Source organism: Aotus nancymaae, unplaced genomic scaffold (genome assembly GCF_030222135.1).
Source record: "Aotus nancymaae isolate 86718 unplaced genomic scaffold, 86718_ANA_hifiasm-v0.15.2.pri h1tg000040l, whole genome shotgun sequence".
NCBI classification, from domain to species: Eukaryota; Metazoa; Chordata; class Mammalia; order Primates; family Aotidae; genus Aotus; species Aotus nancymaae.
Window position 1 is genome coordinate 91,733,433 of NW_026988454.1, and position 21,059 is coordinate 91,754,491.

A 21,059-nucleotide genomic window follows, 5' to 3' on the forward strand; every position below is an offset into this window, starting at 1 on the left:
TCTGCCACTGAATCAAATTAGGAGCAGATGGTAATTTGGATCAGATGAAGTTTCAAAGGGCAGAGATGCAGGACATTCCAAAGCACACATTGAACTTTTTTCCACAAAGACTAATGTTCATTAGTAAAACGTTGTAGCCACTGAACTTATACATGGCAAGCAAATTACCTTGACAGTAATGCAGTTCACTTTTACAGGCTGACATCATTCAGTATTTTGGGAAAATTAATAGGAATCAGTGACTTTGTTAGTTACTTTGTCATGTTTTTACGTGCTCTGTTCTACAAGTACTGTTTCTTTACACAAAATAAAAGTCCTTTTTTATTTTGCTTTTCTTTATCCATATTAAGTTATTTAGTTTCAGGTAAAATTAATATTTTATTAGGCCAGCAAAATAAGCTTTCTGTAACTGTACACAGTAAAGTTCATTTACAGTTATTCTACTATATATTCATTTTTTTTGTCTGTATAATTCCAACTTATTCTTTAAACAAAAAGTAAATATTTAAGTTACAGTGTTTCTGACTTTAGTATAATCCAGAAACACACTTTTTTCAATTTTAGAAGAACAGTGTTTGACAACTACTTATCAGAAGGGTTTGTGGGAGTAGCCACATGAAAATGTGGCTATTATTTTATTTATCCCCACTAGGAGTCCATGCACATTACTCTAGTAGTGGCTCTAACCACGAGTCACCAACCATGACAGAGGGAGATCATGTCTGCTGTGGGTAGATCATGCTGGATAAACACTCACTGAGGACTGCCACTTTAAAGGTTAAACAGACCAGCACAAAAGGCAAGTTCTGACTGGGAAATAGTCAGGTTGTAATAAGTAGGGGACAGTTTGGAGTAGATGAAAGAGAATACCAATGGGATTACCTTTTTCAAGAACCTTTGGATGCTGCTCTGGATCTAGCCATTGGATTACCTATTTGTTATTAAACCCACCTCTGCTTTATTTCTCTGTGCTTTTGTGGGTGCCATCCTATTTCCTTTCTTTTGAAACTCATACTATCCATCCCTATCTTCTTCAGGACACTAGATCCCAAGCCTGCAGTATCTCACTCTTCCAAATGTCCACAGCAGTTACTAGTTTAACACAGAGGTTGCAAGCTTAGCTGCATCCAGAGGTCAACATCTTAGTGAATGGGCTGGGCTGGTTGTAGCAAGATAGTGCCTTACAGAGCCTCAGTGTTGGATACAACTTACCACTTTTGGTTAAAGGTGCCTTTCTTCCAAGCCATTCACTATAGAGCTACATAGGAATATGGGCCTGATGCTGCCATGAGTGCTAATTTAAAAAAAAAAGTTCAAACTTAATGTGAAAATTTCAAGTGTTGGTAACACTAATTTAAATTCTCAAATATGTGCATTCTACATTTTTGCCTGAGAAGTATCAGACCGGTACTTCTTCTTTAACTACTTATTAGAAATCAATTTATATATATGATGCTTTGAGTGTTTGACATTCACCATATGAGCATCATAAATATTTACTTAAATAGGTTGTAGTTTTAGAATACATATTAGGTTTTTTTTCTCTATCCAAATAAAATACAGACTCCATTAGAGGAGATTATACCTTACACATTTTAATTTCAGAACTACAAGGTGACTTAGGCATAAAAGTGTTGAATAAATAACAATTTGGTGGATAAACTGATTTTTTAAAATAACATAAAAATTAAGTTATGACAAGGAGGTATAAAAAGTAAAATGGAAAAGAATAATAATTTAATAAAAATTTGTATTAAAAGTGATACCTACTTTTGACCCAAAGGAAGCCTTTGTTATAAGGCTCAATGAGATATGGGATGAGACAAAATCCCTATATTAGAGATATAAGTCATTATTGTAATTTTCCTTAAAGTTGGAGAAAATGCTCAGTAGGGTAAAATTTCATAGTAGGAATAGTTCAAAATGTTCACACCTTGCAAATAAAAATGATGGCTAATGAGTATTAATGTAGTGTTAACATTTTAATCATAGTTAAAAATCTCTAAACACCTTGTTGTTTTTTCATGCTCCATCCAAAAAACCCACCTTCTCTATAATTTTAGTCAGTATGTTTCCACCTCTCATAATGTTATTTGATGTTTTCCTAATGGAGATACTTATATTCCTAGCCACTCTAGGGATCACCTTCTTTCTGTAACTCTAAGCATTTTGTAAACAACAACTGTGTAAGAACTCTTTGAAGTCATTGTGCAGTGATTGTGGAGACATGTCTCTTTGTATCTTGATAGAAAGTACTTTTTAATCTTTTTTGTTGTCTAATATGATTTGACAAACCAATGCCCTACAAGAACACCATTACACCTTGAAACCACTACATTAAGTGTACATTTTCATTCAGCTTACTGAGAAATTCTAAAAATAAACACCCATTTTATCCCCTCAAAATAAAAAAATCCCTTTGTAAATTGAAAAAGACTACAGATACTTTCAGTGTATTATTTTTAAGAAAAATCAGGGAAGCTTTTGAACGTCTATAACAAACAATGTCCTAAAACTTTATTTGCTCATTCATTGATGGTTAATTATTGTATCTATTTGGGATCTATAGTTGGTAGTTTAATACAAAAAACATATCTGGGTAAAATTTTCACTCCTTTAGGTTTTCTTTGCTGTGTAATTAACTTTCTTTAAAAATAATTCTGTTTTTTAGATTTGAGGAAGTCCATGCATGGGAGCAGGACAAAGAGAAATAATCTGATCATCCCTAAGAGGTTTCAAGGTAGAGTACATTCACTGTTATTTTACTTTTATTCACTTGCTCTAGTACAACAGCTCTCTCAAGACAAATATTTTTAATGGAAAATTGTTGTAAATGAATAACCTCTTTAAGGGACAGAAGTAAGGTAAGTTGGATGAAAATTTAAGATTTATACTATATTGATGAAGGAAATTATGAAGACTGCTTTTTCTTTGTGTCCTCATTGAAAAGTTTTGTATACACACATTTGAAAAATACAAAAGTGAAATAAAAGGTTATTATTTTTATCTCAAGAAACAAGCTTTCTGACCTACTTGGGATATCAAGGAGGGAATTCTGTTTGGAGTTAAGAGAGAGATCATTTATAAGTTCAACTTCCAGTACACGTTAAGATTTTAGAGGACATAATTGTGCTCTAAATTTTTTCCCTTTTTCCCCAATTAGGGATCTTCTAATGTTTGAAAGGACTTCCCTTCAAGTGGCCAGAGGTTAACCCAACCTCCCTTTCACATTTCTATTTGGGTTAAAAGCCATATCCTGACTGCCAAATCTTAGTGAGAAATGGCAAACAGATTAAAAGTGGTGTAAAACCTTCCCATGGGTAACCAGGAGGAGAGTCAACAGTGAAAGTGTGGCTAGGAGCAGGCCTGATTGGTCAAGAAGGTACTGAGAGTAACTTCTTTGATATGTGGTCAGTCATAAGGCTTTATCTGTAAGATCTGTAAGTCTCACTTTTTTTTTTTCTTTTTGGCACTTTTCAGTGGATTTAAGACCTGAAAAATATTTATGAAATGCAAAATGACATTTTGTGTTTGTATTTTTTTTGATGAACAAGCTTATTTAATCAGTCTGTGTTACTCGCATTTTATGTGTGAAACAAAGAGGTTAAGTAAAGAAAAATGTTCATTCAAAGACAAATGTAGAAGGGAAGTAATCTTTCGGTTTAAGATTCTTTCAATGAAAACTAGCATGATTAAGAAAACATTTTTGTTGTTTATTTGCTGATGACATTGACAGCTGCAAATATCTGTGGAATAAGTTTGTCATAACTTTCAGGATGTGAAGGATTTGGGTCACCTATGTTATGTTTTCTGTTATGAATCATGTTACTCTCAAATTTCCCTTCTGGCTCTCTGGCTCACATGACAACTTTTAAGTGCCCCACCGGAATTTCTGAAGAGTGAGAAAGGGTGATGAAAGTAAAGGGGCATATGGAGTGTTCTAGGCAGAGGCAGATAAGAGAACATAGTAGGTTCAAAGGTCTGCAAGAGGCTGCTTGTGGCTAGAGCCTAGAAATAAGGAGGGCCAAGTGAAGAAGGGCTTTCTAACTTTGTTTTAAAGTGTTTGAACTTTATCTCCAGGGCCATTGAAGGGTTTAGTTCAGAGAAGTACATAATTGTATTTTCATATGCCAGATATTTGATCATCTAGATAGTTGATTAATATCAAATAGAGTACATGAATATAGCAGAAGTGGGGGCATTCTTTTCGTTTGACTCCAGCCTCACTTACCTCATATGTCCTTGTGTGATGATCTGCTTCAGATGCCGTAAATACAAATTCTAACCTTCCCTCACGCAAATCATCCCCTTAAAACCCTCAGGGCTCAGGAGGCAAATCTAAAGAATAGCAGGGTGAATGAGTGGCCTCCTCATGATAGAGAGAACAGAGTGATGATAAAGGAGCACAGGAAACACGTTTAATTTAATCTAATGCAACAAAAATTTATTGAGCACCTATTTTGTCTCTAACATAGTAAAGGTACTGAGATTAACAAAAAATAGAATAGTTAATCTCATTCTGATATGAATATAGATTGTTACACAATTACTATTCAATATGATGAGTCATAATCATGCAAAAAATGTTATAAAGTCAAGAACTATATCTAAAGTTATTTTCCAAATACTATGGAAATATAGATGAATGTACTGTTAATTGTTCAGGCAAAGAGAAACAACATTTATAAAAATGAACAAGAATGGAGGAGCGGAAAGAACATACTTTTCTGTGTTTATTAAATACCTTTCATTTCTTAATTCATTACTCATTTATAAATTCTTATATTTTTAAATATTTTTTATTAAATTCTTACTAATTTATCAATCAACTCATCAATCAATCAGGCAGTAAAGACTTATTGAATATCAAACATGCCATCCATTGTGTTAGGTGCTAATGATACCAGGAAAAATATCACAAGTTCCTCACCCTGATGGATGCACAGATAAATAAGACCATGCTTGCACTTATGTGGATTAAAGTATACATGACTACAGGAATTTATATGTATAGAACTTCTCAAAGACAAATTGTTTTAATACACATCACCCAATTCAGTTTTTATAGCAGCATCTTAATGAAACTTTACCACAGTGTTTTTAAGTACCAAAAATTATAGTCAGAATTGTGTCTTAAATCTTGACCTTCATTCTAAGACCCAAGTTCTGCACACCAAACAAGGCTGAATGGACTCAACCTTGACTCAACTACTCAGAGAGAAGAGAAAGAGAGAGAGATTCAAGGATGTGACACATTCCAGGCAAAAGAAGCCAGCTCTAAGTTTGTGAAGATAAAAGATTTTAGGACTTAAATGACTATAGATCCTGGAATAGGACACTCCAGGATGACAGTAAGCAAGAGGCAGGATATTAGCAACCACATCCAGCTAAGTCTTCCATTGGGTAGGAATATAGAGTTTTTACATAGTAGGGAAAATATAGGAGGAAAGATAGGTTAGAATCAAATTCTCCAGTGACATAGAAATTATAACCTATATGGAGCAGAGAAGAATTCTTTTCAAATAGTGTAAATAAAAAGAAGGAGCATGAACTAGAAAAATTGTTAAAGTTCTTTCAGGTGCAACATTTTATCACTTTTCCATAATATGTCTTCTAAATAGAAAATCTCATTAATAAATAATCCTGAAAATTTTAGTAATCTAAGTAACTCTTCTTTTCAAATCATCTGAAATACCAATTAATTTTCCTATAAAATAGCTTTGGTCATGTTCTCCTAATAAAATTTTATCAACTGACTGCAGATCAAAATCTGGAATCTCTAGAGCTTTAGTACATTGTTAATGTTCAATAGAGAGTTATTGTATTGATCAACTATTTATGAGTTATATAAGCCTTTTGGAGCCAAGATACACTCATTAGTAAAAATAAGAAGAAAGCCATATTTGTTATCTATGGTGCCTTCTGAATTCTTTGAGTCAAAACATCTCAAATGAGTAGTGCATGGTATAAGTAATCTGCATCTAATGTTATTCAGACAGAATGTATGTTCTGAGACCAAAAATCACGTGATCATAATGGCGAAAGAAATCCCAGACAGAATATTCCATGTATGCTACTTTGAGGAGGCATTAAACACACAAGGCCATCAATTGATGCTTCTTTCATTTAAATAAACTTAATAGAGTAGTTATTGGGACACACAGATTTCTCAGCCCATCTGTCTTTTCAAAGGCATATATAATAATTTTAACCTTGTGAATTACAAGTTTGCATAGCCATGCAAGAGATAAAGAAAGTAAAGCTTAGCTGTAAAAGGTCACAGACTGCTTCAGATTCTTGGAGATTTGCAGAGTTAAAACTGGATGGCCTTTCCTGAAGTTTCAGCCTCTGGAGAGGAACAGAGCATGATTTAATCCTGAAATTATGGGTCTGAGCAAAGAACTAAAGACCCAAAGGTGTGCTTTATAAATGTAGACTGAAATGTGAATCAGTGAATGAATCCTTGCTGAAATATAACCTCAACCATAAGATTATGGATTGCATCTGGGACATTCTGTTTTTAGGTAGCAACAAACACCACCTTTCACCACAAATATGCACTTCTTTAGATTAACACTACTTTTCTACTACAGAAAAAAATGGAAATTACTTTCAAAATTTTAACATTTATCCTCAGTAGTGGTGAAAGTATCATTGGGATGAATAAAATTTGCCTGAAAAGATAGAAAAGAGATTGGTCGGTGGCAGATAGCAAACATTTTAGGCTTTGCAAGCCACACAGTCTGTGACACAACCACTTAACTCTGCCTTTGGGTGTGAAAGGAATCATAGACTATGGGTAAATGAATGGGAAAGGCTGTGTTACAAAATAATTTTATTTACAAAAACAGGTGTTGGGTCAGATTTGGCACCTAGGCCTTAATTTTCCATATCTTATGATACAACGATTTTCTGAAACTACAAGATGCTCAAGAACCATCTAGAAAGCTTTTTCAAAACTACAGTTAGCTGGGCTGTCCCTCCAGGGATTCTGATACAGAGGAGATAGATAGTAGGGGACTAAACTTTAAGAAAGCCCATGATGAAATTTTTTCCAACACTTATGATGTAAAAACAACAACTAGAATGAAATTAATTTGTACAGACTGTAGTATAGCCTTGGAGACCAGAGGTAGAAACTTTTCATGTACAACCCCAGATACCCAGGACCAGTAAAGTAATATATTCCAGAGATATCTGATAAGTCATCAGCTTGCAGAGAAGTGTGTTCTAAACATTTCAGAGTCATTCAACTCTCTTTTAACAAACCTGAGTTATAGTCATAGTGACTGTTTAGAATTGCAGTTTAATTCCATGATCTCTGTCTCATTTAGCTCTATTTTTATGTTGTTGTTCAGTTTTTTCCAATTTTGAATAATTTCAAACACACAAAATTCCTTATAAATCCATTTTCAATGTTGGAAGTTTTTAATAATGGTCATAACTTTAAGGGCTTTAATCACATATGTAGCATTTTTATAGGATTTATTGAGGTCTGTTAGTTTCTATTTTCTTTGGTATCTACTAAGATTTAGTTGGCCTTCCTATCTTGTGGATTTCATAGATATAAAATAAGGAATGCATGCTGTGTTGCCCAGAGCTATAACTTTTTCATGCAGTCAACAGGAGTAAAAACTCAAAAGAAAAGTTAAAAATTCCTTTTGAATTTTCCGATGTCAGAAAATGATTGTGACATAAACCCTCTCATTGTGTGATTCAATCTTGAACTTGAGGATGTAGTTAGTGGGAAACTCACAAGCTGGAGTTCACATACCTCTGGTGGTGCACAGACTTTCTAAGATATGAGTGAAAATGGAGAGTCATAAGGGAATCTATTTCTAAGTACTCACCGTTAGGTACTCTTTCTTAAAACTGACTTGACTCTGGAATGTCTATGTTGAAGTCAGTCAGTCCGGGCCAGCTTCAAGCGCATGTGACCTGTGCAGTAGCACACCCTGGTTTAATGCTCTCTGTCATCATCTGAAAAATTTTAATATTTTTTTAATAAAAAGGGCTCTACATTTCCAGTTCACAAATTACATAGATGCTCCTGGATTCAAGTGTCACTCTGGTTCTGCTTTATGACACCTCCTTTTCCCATGTTACAAAAGACAGTTATGACTCTCATTTATTGATGTTAATAAAATACATTCCCCTGAAAGGAGGAGGGAGTGGAGGATGTAAAAGAGCCTTTTGGCTGCAAATAAAGGGACAATTCAAAATATTGATTAAAGCCTGGGCCAGCTATGTTGTTTGCCTCTGCTACATACATATGTCCTTAAGATTAAACTTTGATTTTAGAAATTTGAGATTGTGTCATTTGTGTAACTGTTCTGAATTCCTAGAGTAATGAGAATTTTTATTCTTGTCCTCATTGATTTCATCCATGGGCTGCCTTCAAAGAATGCAGTGCTCTGGAGGGAGATTCCCCTGTGGGCAAAGCAAACAGTACTGAAGGTAGCAGCACTTCATTCCATCCATATCACCAGTTCTGAGCAAGGTCCTGAGCTTCATCCTTCTGCTCCATCTCCCTGCCAACCTTACTTAGGTCTTTTAGAATTCCAATTCAAAATTATGATGCTTACCTTGAGGTTGAGTACTAACACAGTTATTTAAAAAGGAAAGATAAAATTAGACACTTTTGGAAAGAACCTAACTCAGATTTAGCTGAGGTTGATAATTGAGATTGGCCTGGCAATTTGATTTTTATGGGGCTATTTTTCATACGTTAAATTAAGTATATTTGAAGTTTCAATGCTTCAAGAAGGAAGGGGAAGGAAAAAAGGAAGAGAAGAAGGGAGAAAGGGAGGAAGGGTGGGAGGAAGGGAGGGAGGGTGGGAGGGAGGGAGGGAGGAAGGAAGGAAGGAATGAATGAAGGAAGGAAGGAAATTGCCTTCACATAGAGCTTTACATTCTAGTAAGTGAAAACAGACAAGAAAACATAAATATACAAGATAAGCAAATTATGTATGTGTATGTCCTGGGCTCTTTTTTGGTTGGTAGGCTATTAGTTACTGCCTCAATTTCAGATCTTGTATTGTTCTTTTCAGGGATTCACCTTCTTCCAGGTTTAGTCTTGGTAGGGTGCATGCATCCAGGAATTTATCCATTTCTTCTAGATTTTCTAGTTATTTGGATAGAGGTGTTTATAGTATTCTCTGATGGTAGTTTGTATTTCTGTGGGGTCAGTAGTGATATCCCTTTTATTATTTTTTTTATTGTGTCTATTTGATTCTTCACTGTCTTCTTTATTAGTCTAGCTAGTGGTCTATATATTTTGTTAATTTTTTCAAAAAACCAGCTCCTAGATTCACTGATTTTTTGGAGGGTTTTTCATGTCTCTATCTCCTTCAATTCTTCTCTTAGTTATTTCTTGTCTTCTGCTAGCTTTTGTATGAGTTTTCTCTTGCCTCTCTAGCTCTTTTAATTATGTTAGTGTGTCGATTTGAGATCTTTCTAGCTTTCTGATGTGGGCATTTAGTGCTGTATATTTCCTTCTTAACACGGCTTTAGCTGTGTCCCAGAGATCCTGGTATGTTGTCTCTTTGTTCTCAATGGTTTCAAAGAACTTCTTGATTTCTGCTTAATTTCATTATTTATCCAGGAGTCATTCAGGAACAGGTTGTTCAATTTCCATGTAATTGTGTAGTTTTGAGTGAGTTTCTTAATCCTGAGTTCTAATTTGATGGTACTGTGGTCTGAGAGACTGTTTGTTATGATTTCCATTCTTTTGCATTTGCTCAGGGGTGTTTCACTTCCAATTGTGTGGTCACTTTTAGAATAAGTGCCATGTGACATGGAGAAGATTGTATATTCTGTTGATTTGTGGTACAGGTTCTATAGACATCTACCAGGTCCATTTGATCCAGAGATGAGTTCAAGTCCTGAATATACTTGTTAATTTTCTGTCTTGTTGATCTGTCTAATACTGACAGTGGGATGTTAAAGTCTCCCACTATTATTGTGTGGGAGTCTAAGTCTCTTTGTAGGTCTCTCAGAACTTGTTTTATTGAATCTGTGTGCCCCTGTTATTGCATATATATTTAAGACACTTAGCTCTTCTTGTTGCATTGATCCTTTTACCATTATGTAATGCCCTTCTTTGTCTTTATTGATCATCGCTGATGTAAAATCTATTTTGTCAGAACTAGTATTGCAACCCCTGCTTTTTTGTGCTTTCCATTTTCTTGGTAAATCTTCCTCTATCCCTTCATTTTGAGCCTATGTGTGTCTTTGCATATGAGATGGGTTTTCTGAATACAGCACAGTGATAGGTCTTGACTCTATCCAATTTGCTAATCTATGTCTTTTGATTGAGGCACTTAGACCATTTACATTTAAGGTTAGTATTGATATATGTGAATTTGATCCTGTCATCATGATTCTAGCTGGTTATTTTGCACATTAGTTGATGCAGTTTCTTCATAGTGTCATCTGTCTTTATAGTTTGGTGTGTTTTTGCAGTAGTTGGTAGCAGTTTTCCCTTTCCATATTTAGTGCTTCTTTCAGGAGCTCTTGCAGGGCAGACCTGGTGGTAATGGAATTGCTCAGCATTTGCTTGTCTGTAAATAATTTTATTTCTCCTTCACTTATGAAGCTTAGTTTGTCTGTATATGAAATTCTGGGTTGAAAATTATTTTCTTTAAGAATGTTGAATATTGACCCCAATCTCTTCTGGCTTGTGGAGTTTCTGCTGAGAGGTCCACTGTTAGTCTAATGGGTTTCTCTTTGTAGGTGACCTGGCCTTTCTGTCTGTCTGCCCTTAACAGTTTTTCCTTCATTTCAACCTTGGAGAACTGTGGAGAATCTGATGATTATTTGTCTTGGGGTTAATCTTATCATGGAATATCTTAAAAGTATTCCCTGAATTTCCTGGATTTGCATATTGGCCTGTTTTGCTGGGTTGGGGAAGTTCTCCTGGATAATATCCTGAAGAGTTTTCCAACTTGGTTCCATCCCTGTCTCCTTCTGCTACTCCAATCAGTCATAGGTTTAGTCTTCCTATGAAGTCCCACATTTCTTGGAGGCTTTGTTTATTCCTTTTCATTCCTTTTTCTCTAGTCTCATCTGCATGCCTTCTTTCTTCTGCTTGGTCAGTTTGGCTATTCATAATCCTGTATGCTTCACAGTTTTCATGCTGTGTTTTTCGGCTTTATCAAGTCATTTATGTTCCTGTCTAAACTGGTTATTCTGTTAGCAATTCCTCTAACCTTTTATGAAAGTTCTTAGCTTCTTTGTGTTGGGTTAGAACATGCTTCTTTAGCTCCTCATAGCTTTCTTTATCCATCTTCTAAAGCCTACTTCTGTCGATTCGTCCACCTGATGTTCTGCGCCCTTCATGGAGAGACATTGGGATCATTTGGAAGAGGAGAGGAACTTTGGTCTTTTGGGTTTTCAGCACTTTTTCTATTCTTTCTCATCTTTGTGAGTTTGTCTAGTTTTGGTCTTCAAGGCAGTTGACCCTTAGATGGAGTTTTTGTGGGGGCTTTTCTGTTGTTATTGTTGATGCTGTAGTCATTGCTTTCTACTTGTTTGTTATTCTTTCAGTGGTCAGGTCTCTCTTCTGTAGGGCTGCTGCGGCTTGCTTGGGGTTCACTTCAGGCCCTATTCATCTAATTCGCTTCTGTACCTGGAGATGTCACTGAAGGAGGCTGGAAAACAGCAAAAATGGGTGTCTGTTGTTTCATCTGGGACCTCTGACCTCTGAGGGAACCAACCTGATACAGTATTCCTGTATAAGGTGTCTGACAACTCCTGTTGAAGGGTCTCACCCAGTTGGGTGGCACAGGGAATAGGACCCATTTAATGAAGCACTTTGTCCCTTGGTGAATGCAGTGTGCCTTGCTGGGGAGAAACACCCTCGTCTGGGCTGCCTGGATGCCTCAGAACTACCAGGAGCAAAGGCTAAGTCTGCTGGTCTGCAGAGACTGCGGCCACCTGTCCCTCTAAAGGCTCAGGCCCAGGGAGATCCGGGTTCTGTCCCTGAGCCTCTGGCTAGAGTTATTGGAATTTCTCCTGCAGGGAAGTCCTGCCCAATGATGCTGCATGGGTCATGGTCAGGTCTGAAGAGGCACTCTAGCCACAGACTGCTACCACCTATGTGTTGGGCTGCTGGGGGCAAGTCTTGGGACCAAGCCATCCAGCCTCTCTGGCTCTAGCAGGGGAAAAGCATAGCCTGTAGCTATAGAGAGGAATACCACCCTTCTTCCGTCCAGGGAGCTTAGTGTGTTAGGCAGTTGAGAGTCTCAGTGCTGGCTGCTGCCCCTTCCCCAAGGAGCTCAAACAGCTTAGACAGCATGCAGCCATAGCTGCCTGTGGTGGTCACCACTCCCCATGGGAGGGAGTTCGGTAGGCTTAAGCAGATTCCAGCTGAGAAGCTGTTGAGAGTCTGCACATTTCAGGGTTAGGACAGTTAGAACTGTGGGTTCCACAGTTCTGTGGAAAAAGCATAATTTCCTTGGCTGGGAGGAGGGGGCTTCCCTGCCCTGTGTGGCTCTCAGGTGGGCCACCACATCACACTATTCTTCTTTCTCTCTGTGTGTCACGCCAGCCTCCTAGTCAGTTCTGATGAGAGAACCTGGATATCTTGGTTGCTGGTGAAGGATTCACATCCTTATTCTGTTTTTATTTATTTATTTATTTTTAATAGGAGGCTCTGAAAGTCATTGTTTCTAGACAGACATCTTGACCACACCTTCTAATCTGTTTTTATAGTAGATGATGGTGGATGTCAGGTTTCTGTTTTTTATATTCCATTGAATGCATCGAGAAGGGTCATAGAATGTTATTGTATATCAACATTTATATATGCTATAAATTGCATCTCTATAATTATTTATACCTATGTTGAATATTTTTAGATGTGTGAGGGGCCAGAGTTTTTCAAAATTATTTTAGGAGGAATGTCAGCACAAATTTTGTAGACCACCAAATCACTGGTTTGGGCTTTATCTCTGCTCTGAAAATCCTGTTCTTCCTTGGGTTCCTCACCATTCCATCATCTGTTTATCTTCCAATATCTCTGACCTTTTCCCTGCCTGTTTGCTTGCTTCTCTTTCTCATATAATTTTCAAACTGTAGATAACATTGTTTTTCCTCAGTTTTCTCACTTCTGTGTCACAAATTCACTCTCAAAGTAGTCGTATTTACTTTAATATTCAGTTCTGACCTCCTTGCAGAGGTTTCTAAACATAATCTATGGCTATGTTAACATAGTTGTAAACTGTAATGCCTCATTGCCAACAGTAGGCTGCTACTGGTATCTCAAACTGAAAGAGTTCAAACTCACCCCAAACAAAATCATTGTTTCTTCTTAATTTACTGCACTGGTTTTATCATTTAATAAGTAATATTAGCTTGAAACTTTAATTTCCTTTCTCTCCTACATTCCATCATTGACTTTTTAATCTTCAAAAATTTCTCAGTATTTACGCTTTAGGAAAATTATAGATGGAACAGTGAGAGAATGACTCAGTACCTGAATATTGCTTCTCTTTTTGATGCCAAAATTATTAATAAGGAGCCTCATAACTAGTGAGTGGTTTATACTTTTAGTAATGATTTGCAATGTGAATTTGTTACATTTATTAAAATTAAATTCCTTCTAATTGTTGATTCTAAAGTAATATTGATGAATTGGAATCCATATTTTAAATCTCTTAACAGAATTATTTATTTAAGTTCAAATTGAGGAAATAGTGACAAATAAGAGAGAAAAGGCTTATTTAGCAAACCTCAAAGTTTTCCTTTAAATCAGTCTTATACATCCTTCACTATGAAGATATACAAGATGTTTATGAAACTACTGTATAAAATTTCTAATCATCATTGCATGCTTTTTCATAAAATATTAATAAAACAGCAAAGTTAGTGTTTAAGTGACTCCATTTTAAATTAAAAGTTTTATTTGATTAATCATGTATTTACTAAAAAATGAAATTACTTAGAACATATCTTTAACCAGTATAATAAACAAGACTTTGTTGGTTTATTTTCAAATGTACAGAGAATTATCTGTTTTATACCAAAATTGGTGGGGCTTACAATTACTTATAGAAATTATTTTTCCCCAAAATTACACATTTTAAAATTAAGAAGAGTAAATTGTGAGTCAAGAAACAATACTAACAATAATATGTGCCTCTAAATTAAAACAGAAGGGATTTTATATTAGTCTGTTCTTATGATGCAATAAAGAAATACCTGAGACTGGGTAATTTATAAAGGAAAGAGGTTTAATTGACTCACAGTTCAGCATGGCTGGGGAAGCCTCAGGAAATGTACAGTCATGGTGGAAAGTCAAGGGGAAGCAAGGCACCTTCTTCACAAGGCTGCAGGAAGAAGTGCTGAGTATAAAGTGAAGAGCCCCTGATAAAACCATCATATCTTGTGAGAACTCACTGTCAAAAGAGCAGAATGGGGGAAACCACTCCTATGATTCAATTACTTCCACCTTGTCTCTCCTTTGACATGTGGGGATTATGGGGATTACAATTCAAGATGAGATTTGGGTAGAGACAGTAAGCCTAAGCATATCATTCTTCCCCTGGCCCCTCTGAAATCTCATGTCTCCTTCACATTTCAAAACTAATCATGCCTTTCCAACAGTCCCCAAAGTTTTAATTCATTCCAGCTTTAACATAAAAGTCTAAGTTCAAAGTCTCATCTGAGACAAGGCAAGTCCCTTCTACCTATGACCTTTCAAAATAAAAAATGAGTTATTTCTTAGTTACAGTGGGGGTACAGACACTCAGTAAATAAATCCATTAAAAATGTGAGAAATTGGCCAAAATGAAGGGAGTACAGGCCCCATGCAACTCTGAAGCCTGTTGAGGCAGTCAAATTGTAAAGCTCCAAAATGATCTAACATCCAGGTCACACTGATGCAGGAGGTGGACTTCCACAGCCTTGGGTAGCTCCACCACTACCACTTTACAGAGTACATCCTCTCTCCTGGTTGCTTTCACAGGCTGGCATTTAGTGTTTATGGCTTTTCTAAACTCATGGTACAAGCTGTCAGTCTATTTACCATTTGGGATCTGGAGGATGGTGGCCCTCTTCTCACAGCTCCACTATGCAGTGCCAGAATGGGGACACTGTGTGGGGCTCCAACCCCACATTTTCCTTCCACACTGCCCTAGCAGAAGTTCTCCATGAAGGCTCTATCCTTGCAGCAAAATTATTCCTGGACATCCAGGTGTTTCCTTACATCCTCTGAAATTTAGATGGAGGTTCCAAACCTCAATTCTAGACATCTGTGTACCCACATGCCCAATACCATGTGGAAGCTGCCAAGGCTTGGGGCTATGCACTCTAAAGCAACAGCCTGAGCTCTATTTTGACCCCTTTTAGCCATAGCTGGGATTCAGGGCACCAAATCCTGAGACTGAACAAAGCAGCAAGGCCCTGGGCCTGGCCCACAAAACCATTTTCTCCTCCTAGGCCTGTGGTCCTGTAGTGGGAGGGGCTGCCATAAGGACCTGTGACATGTCCTGGGGAAAATAAATTTTCCTCACTGTCTTGGAAATTAACATTTGGCTCCTCATTCCTATGCAAATTTATGCAGCCAGCTTGAATTTCTTCCCAGAAAATGGGTTTTTCTTTTCTATCACATCATCAGGCTGCAAATTTTCTAACTTTTATTCTCTGCTTCCCTTTTAAACGTAAGTTCCAATTTCACATCATTTCTCTCAAGTTCAGTGTTCTACAGATCTCTAGGGTGGGGCAAAATGCTGCTAGCCTCTTTGCTAAAGCATAGCAAGAGTAACCATTACTCACTTCCCAATAAGTTCCTTATATTTATCTGAGATCACCTCAGCCTGGACTTTATTGTCCATATCACTAGCAGCATTTTGGTCAAAGCCATTCAACAAGTCTCTAGGAAGTTCCAAACTTTCCCACATCTTCCTGTCTTCTCTGAGCTCTCCAAACTGTTCCAACCTCTGCCCATTACCTAGTTCCAAAGTTGCTTCCACATTTTTTGGTATCTTTAGAGCATCACCCTACTATCTTGGTACCAAGTTACTATATTAGTCCATTCTCATGCTGCTAAAAAGAAATAATTGAGACTGGATAATTTATAAAGGAAAGAGGTTTAATTGAGTCACAGTTTAGCATGGCTGTGGGGCCTCAGGAAACTTACAATCAAGGCAGAAGGTGAAGGGGAAGCAAGGGACCTTCTTCACAAGGTATCAGGAAGGAGAAGTGCTGAGCAAAGTGGAAAGAGCCCCTCATAAAACCATCAGATCTCATGATAACTTACTATTATGAGAACATCATGGGGGAAATTACCCCCACCAGCTCTCTTTCTTGTGATGTGGAGATTATGGGGATTACAATCTAAGATGAGGTTTGGGTGGAAACACTAAGCCTAAGCATATCAAATATAAAATAAATATAGTGAACTTATATTGTCAAAGATCTTGGATAAACTTAGCAAGAAGACTAGCGACAACTCTTACTTATTATCAGACAGATACATTCAACTCCTCTACTTTATAGCATCATTTATGCCATAATTTTGACGTAGAATAGATGAAATATAGACTGATTTTTCTGAGAAAAATATGTTCTACTAGAGAAAAGGCTGGTAATTAGATAATTTCAATATAACTGACATGTCTATAAAGATGCTATAGAAATTTATTAACATGGTTTTTACTTTGTGCAAGCAGTTTTTTGTAAAAAATGTAAAATGTATTAATTTATTAAGTCAGAAAGCCAAGGGTTTTTTTTTAAGCTATTAGTTGACTAAATTTGTGTTAGTACTTATAGGGACTTACATATTTTGAGCATATAAAAATAGACAATAATTTAATTTTAATGACATCCCTAAATTGTTATATATATTTTAAGTAAAAACGTTCTCAGGCTTTTATACTAATAGTTAAATTTCACACTATATCACTTAGTAAAAGGAAAGAGTAAATGTTTACATATATCAAGATAAAACTGGTTTACTGCTTTTATAAAGAAAGTAACAAGTAGACACTTAGTAAATTCAGTTTTTCTTTCTTTCTTTTTTTGAGAAGGAGCTCACTCTGTCACCTGGGCTGGAGTGCAGTGGTGCAATCTCAGCTCAGTGCAACCTCCACTTCCCAGATTCAAGCCATTTTCCTGCCTCAGCCTCCCAAGTAGCCAGGATTACATGTGTGCACCACCACACATAGCTAATACTGTATTTTTAGTACAGATGAGGTTTCGCCATATTGGCCAGTCTGGTCTTGAATTCCTGACCTCAGGTGATCCACCCAACTTGGCCTCCCAAAGTGCTGGTATTACAGGCATGGTCCTATAGTGGTTCCTTCTTAAACCAAACTTTCACAACATAAAATGCAGTCAAGAGGAGAAACTGATACACGTGTCATTGTTTAAATGGCTGCCATAAAACTTTCTAGAGCTCTCTGGTTGTAAAAACTTGGTTAGCAGGATGTGTTTAATAGGCCAAAGGAAGAAAATAGCCAAATAAATCAGACATTATTTATTTGTCTTTTCTGGCCTATATTTTATATTATCTACATCTATCCTTAAGTTAGTATTAGTCAAAATTCCAAGTGAAATTCATCAAAGATAATATACAGTCTTTCTATTTCAATAAGGTCTCACATGATGAAAATAACTTCTATGTTAAATAAATATATATGCTCCATACATCTGGCAATAAAATAAACAAAAAATATAATTTTAAACATCAGTTATAGGGTTTAATAAAGTGGTATAAACTATCCCAAAGCAGGAACTACTTAGTGATTAAATAATTTCCAATCTAATTTAAAATCAGAAGAGACCTTATAAAAATGCGTTGGGCTGTCACAGATGTCTTGCGTTTCAACAGATAGAGTATACTAATTTTTAGTTGTAATATATGGCCTACTTGGACAGGAAATGGATTTGTGGAAGAATTTTGTAAAGGAAGCTGTTTTCATGGCAGCTCACTCTGGACTATAGAACCTTTGCTCAATGGTTGTGTAGGTCTTACTGGATTCAGGCAGTAAATACTGAATTCTTCACTAGTACCTGAAAATAGGTGTCTGCAGAAGAGAGGTGATTTTTAATTAAGGATTGAATTAAAGCATTGATAGAGAATAAATGTACTCTGTATGATACATTAAGCATTATACAAATAGACACATGTATACATATACACACGTATTTACAGATAATCATCATAAAGCTACAAAAATAAGCAGTACAATTTGAATACTAAATCCAAATTTCTGTAACTAGAAAATGTCATAAAATTTTTAGTCAGTTTTGGAAGAAAAAAAGTTTTTATTCTGTATTTGTCCAAATCTTAAATCTAAGTGCTTAATTGATGCTTATCGTCTCCACATCAGTTCACATCTGCATTAGAAGCAGCACTTATTTTGTATCAGAGTTAAGAAACAAATTGTACAAATTTCTGAGTCCATAATTATGCAATGTTTATAATTTAAGCCAAAGGGTCTTTGTCACTTTGTTTTGATAGTTCTAGCTGCTACTGTTCCTAATTAGATACTACACATATCCTTAAAATACTGGCACTTAAGCATGTTAACACTCCTACAGTGAGTACTGCACAATTCCCTTTGACTTCAGACAGCTTGTCTTTCTCCATCATTGTAGGGTAGTACATGGCTACCTTAGCTGTCTGACCCAAATCAGCATGCACTCTTTGTCTCTGTCTCTTTCTTTCTTGGCTGAAGACCATTTTTTTGGCCCTTTTTGTGGGTTTATAGGTGTTCTCCTAAAATAGAAAGTGTCTGTTTCTAAAACACCTAAGATGTGACTTGATCCTTTTTGCCTTTTGCCATGATTGTGAGGCTTCCCAGCCACATGGAACTGTGAGTTCTCCATTAAACCTCTTTCCTTTGTAAATTGCCCCATCTCAAATATTTCTTTATCAGCAACATGAAAATGAACTGGAACACCTGGGTTGCAGTTTTTAGAGCTTGGGTTGATCTCAGAAGTGGAACTACTCTGGCCAAGAGTTGCAGAACAGAGAGCAAAGGAATGCCAAGACCTAATAAAGCCTGGACCCGGCCAAGTGGCCTCTTCTGCTGAGGAATCAGTCTGAAGGTGCTAGGAAGACAAAGAATAGGACAGAAAATGAGAACATTAAGAACAAGTGGCTTGGAGTAGAAAGTGGGAGGCAGGCCTAGAGATTCCCTTAGAGGAAATCTCTAGGCTGTAGCCCTAGGATGTTCTACAGGGAACCCAGTAGTTTGGCTCAAAGATAGGAGGGACCTCAAAAGGGTATTAAGCATGCTTAGCCACCAGCTTTAGGCAAGTGATACTTGAAAAAATTCACTGACCCTATGTCACTTCCCTTGTTAAACTATTAACTATCATGTATGCCTGTACCTATTTACAAATTTTCCACTGAACCATTAACAACACAGTTCACCAGAGTTGTGTGTGTATGTGTGTGTGTTTGTGTGTGTTATTATCTGTTCATGCTTGTCCTATATCACAGGGCTCATGGTATGCAATTGAACAGTGATGTTCAGGTATAGTTCAGTAGATGGGAACAATTTTTTTAAAAGATTATTATCAATGAACCAAAACCAGGGTGGAGGAAATATTCAAAGAATGTTTAAATTCCATGGTTTTAGAAATGCAAACTTCATTACAATCCTTATGGGATTTGTAAATTTTTATTTGGAAACTCTAAAGTACAGGTTTGAACACGATTATTTTGCTATTCTCCAATACAGGCAAGGCCACAATATAATTTTGCAATTCTTTTACTCATTTTTAATCACCAGTTGTTTTATTTTCTGGGAAGTATGTAATTTTCATGAAACTCCCACCCCCTAACCTCACATTCTGTTTTACAAAAAGAATAAAAGCCATGAAACATTGATCTTATTCAACAAGTATCTATTAAGCATTTATTATGTGTCACAATCTGGGTTAGGTGTTAGGATACAATGATTGGGAGATACAGGTAAACATGTACTTCAAATAAAATGAAATTAGATGTATAGTTTGCAAATATTTTCTCACATTCTGTAGGTTGCCTGTTTATTGTGTTGATAGTTTCTTTTGCTGTGTAGAAGCTCTTTAGTTTAATTTATTAGGTCTCATTTGTCTATTTTTGCTTTTGTTGCAATTGCTTTGAGCATTTTTGTTATGGAATCTTTGCCAGTTCCTATGTCCAAAATGGTATATTTTAGGTTATCTTCCAGAGAGATGTAAAACCTAAAACTATAAAAATAATACAAATTGTTTTTATAGTTTTAGGTTTTACATTTAGGTCTTCAATCATTTAGTTGATTCTTATATATGGTATAAAGAAGGGGTCTAGTTTCAGTCTTCTGCATATGGTTAGCCAGTTATCCTAGCATCACTTATTGAATAGAGTACTTTCCATCCTGCTTTTGTCAGCTTTGTCAAAGATCAGATGGTTGTAGGTGTGTGGATTTATTTCTTGTCTAATATCCAGGACCTACAAGGAACTTAAACAAACCTACAAGTAAAAAGCAACCCCATTAAAAAGTGGGAAAAGGACATGAATAGACACTTTTTCAAAAGAAGACATAAATATGGTCAACAAGTAAATGAAAAATGCTTAATATCCCTAGTCATTAGAGAAATATCAATCAAAATCACAATGAGATACCATTTCCCACCAGTTTGAATAGCTATTATAAAAATAAATCAATGACAACAAAAACAGAGGCTGGAGAGGTTTCAGAGAAAAGGAAACACTTATACACTGCTGGTGGGAATATAAATTAGTTCAACCATGTTGTAAGGTAGTGTGGTAATTCCACAAAGAACTAAAAACAGAACTACTATTTGATCCAGCAATCCCACTACTTAGTATATACCCAAAGGAATACAAATTGGTCTACCATAAAGACATTTGCATATGTATATTCACTGCAGCCCTCCTATTCACAGTAGCAAAGACATGGAATCAACCTAAATGCCCATCCATGGTATACTGGATAAAGACAACGTGACATACATACACCATGGAATACTATGCAACCATAAAAAACAAGATCATGTCCTTTGCAGGAACATGGATGAAACTGGAGGCCATTATTTTTAGCAAACTAATTCAGAAACAA

General features: G+C 36.2%; 1 long non-coding RNA gene across 2 annotated transcripts in view; it reads right to left on the bottom strand.

The window, feature by feature from the left end:
- LOC135268309 (uncharacterized) overlaps positions 1–21,059 on the bottom strand; it is a 524,649-nt gene that overhangs the window by 44,152 nt on the left and 459,438 nt on the right. Inside the window, exon 3 of one of the 2 annotated variants that reach the window (XR_010336565.1) lies at positions 10,747–11,651. The exons of the other annotated variant lie outside the window; for it this stretch is intronic. This is a non-coding gene — a long non-coding RNA (uncharacterized LOC135268309). Of the gene's footprint in view, positions 1–10,746; positions 11,652–21,059 lie in introns of those variants that run through there. 2 annotated transcript variants of the gene reach the window in all.